At 41.7% G+C, this 2,483-nt stretch overlaps 1 pseudogene; it reads right to left on the bottom strand.

Annotated features, from left to right (window-relative positions):
• Positions 1–550: 550 nt before the first annotated feature.
• On the bottom strand, positions 551–2,109 carry LOC115515000 (annotated as a pseudogene).
• Between the last annotated feature and the right edge of the window lie 374 nt (positions 2,110–2,483).

Below are 2,483 nucleotides of genomic sequence, written 5' to 3'. Positions count from 1 at the left end.
CTAAGTACATACACAAAAAAAGTTACCAAAATGCTCAGAGTAAGATTGGTTTCTTGTCGTTTTTGCTTTTTTTTTTTTTACAAAGTTTTATTTCTCCTTTGAGATTATAATGAACATGGACACACCACAAGTAGAGTCAGAAGGAGGACAGAGAATGTTCCAAAGGCTGGTTTGGTCATCAGAGGTCATTAAAAATGACCCCTAAAAACATGTGGGAGGGGTAGAGAGAGAGGGAGAAAATTCCAAGCAAGTTCTGCACTGTCAGCACAGAGCCTGACTTGGGGTTTGATTTCATGAACCACAAGATCATGACCTGAGCTGAAATCAAGAGTCAGATGTTTAATCAACTGAGCCACCCACACGCCCCCCCCCCCCACACACACACCTTTTCTTTTTCCTTTTTTTAATTCCTGAGAACTACGAATTCCTTGCAAATGCAGCTTGTTTCTGCAGATTATTTTCCAAACATGCACAAAATGGAACCAAAACGGAGAATCCCTTAAGAACCCGAAGAGGTGAAACATTTAAAGCTACATTATCTGGTAGCAAGTGTTCCAGCCTTCAGTTGCCAGCCACTTCCTTATCCTGTTCTCAAGAGTTAGCTGGATGAAAACATCTTCCCAGTGATTGTTTTCACTTCTTTTTTCTTGGCACCTGGGCATGCATGATTTAGCACCTTGAGGAATGTGTTTGCCTGCATACTTGTGTGAATATGGGCCTGAAAGTCCTTGATGTGGTAGTGCAAATAGTCCCAGAACGTGGGAATCACCCAGAACATGGTGTTGTCTTAAGACTGGCATTGATGTAGTGAGGGAACAGCATGAAGCTAAGATAGCCAGTGTTGTCACCCATGATAGCATCTGTCTTTCAGCTCGAGAGGAGGTTCCCTGTGGCTAAAGAGGACCTGTAGGGCTGTATGGCTGGCTCTGCCTCCTTCTTCGAAGTCCTGCATGAACACTTTTCCAATGGCCACACCATCAACATCCTTAAGCACTATGCTGAAGACGACTGTGACTCTGTCTTTTTAAGACTCGGTATACATGGTCTCATCATCTCTACATGGATAACTGCCCTGTTCTCTCCTTCTTTATCCTCTTCTTGGAACTGGAAGTATTTCTCAAAGACAGAGGCAAAACAATTTCATTTCAACATGCCAACCTGATGCACAGTGGAATCTTGGATGCCGGCAGATTTCCAACGTCACAATAGCAAAAAAGATATTGTATCCTGACTCAGGATTTACCAAGAAGCTCCCATACACTCTCTTTAATAACTCATCAGCACTATGTGCCTCGATTCCTTGCTGAATTTCAAAGAAATACTGACCATCACCTTTGTTTTGTCTCCATTAGGATTTGAAATACGATAGCAGACTCCATCGAAATCTGCACATGTGACTGCTGCTTCTGGTTTGCTGTGAGGGGCTGCATTCTCGAAATTGAGTGCCAGCATCTCCTCAATGATGCACTTGTTTGCCTCCAGCAGGATCCTGGCAGCAGTTGGCCCCAACGCCTGAACCCGCCTGCCCAGCCACCTAGCCACCACCACTGCCACCTCACCCACCTATGCTGTGTGATTTATTGTTGTGTTGCTTTTAAGCGCTTTTGAGTTTTTACCCTGATGTTTTCAGAACATTTTTCATCTTTCGGGCTTTCAGATTTAATCATTGTATGATTTCCTGAACCTGGAATGGCTTCTTTGTGGAATTAGCCATTCTGTAGTATTTATTAATCATAGTATTCAGATTCTCTCAGTGGTATTTGCTTATTCCATCAAAAACTGTTAGTGATATCGTGTTTTCTGTCAAGCATCACGTAAGCAGCACATAGTTGAATTTTGATTTAAAAAATAATCTGAAAATCTTTGCTTTGCCCTTTTCCTTTTATGACATAGCTGTCCTATTTGATCTCACCTCAATCGTTTTATTGCATGTTTCTTCTTTTTTTTTTTTTTTTAAATGATTTGAAGTTTCATTTGCTTTCTGCCTTGTACTGTTTGGACTATACTTTATCTAAACCTGTTTTCTGGTCTTGTTTTGCTTTATTTCTCATTACATTTTAGACTTTTGCTCACTTTCTCCTTGAAAGTCTTGCTTCCTGCAGCATCCATGAAGCCATGTATCTCCTGATTCTTCTGTCTTCCCTCTGGCACTTTCTTCTCAATTATGATGTTAGGCCCCTCCCTCTCTTCCCATTCCTCAAATGTTGATGCTCTTCAGAGCTCCCCTTTTCTTCCCAACCCACTTTCTCCAGGCCATTTTGACCAGTTCCTTGGATTTAATTGTCATCCACACATTAACAATTCCCAATCCTTCAGATCTATCCTAGATCCCTCACCTGTACTCAAGACCATAGACATATAACTAACTGCCAAATATCTCCATTTGGACACCCCACAGGCACTTTAAACACAATGTGATCAAAATGACACTTGTTTCTTTCCCAGTGAACCTGATTCTCTGCCAGAATTTTCCCTCCAGGATT

Source organism: Lynx canadensis, chromosome B2, assembly GCF_007474595.2.
Source record: "Lynx canadensis isolate LIC74 chromosome B2, mLynCan4.pri.v2, whole genome shotgun sequence".
Lineage (NCBI taxonomy): Eukaryota > Metazoa > Chordata > Mammalia > Carnivora > Felidae > Lynx > Lynx canadensis.
Note: the sequence above shows the minus strand (reverse complement) of the source record. Positions and strands in the feature narration are given on the sequence as shown.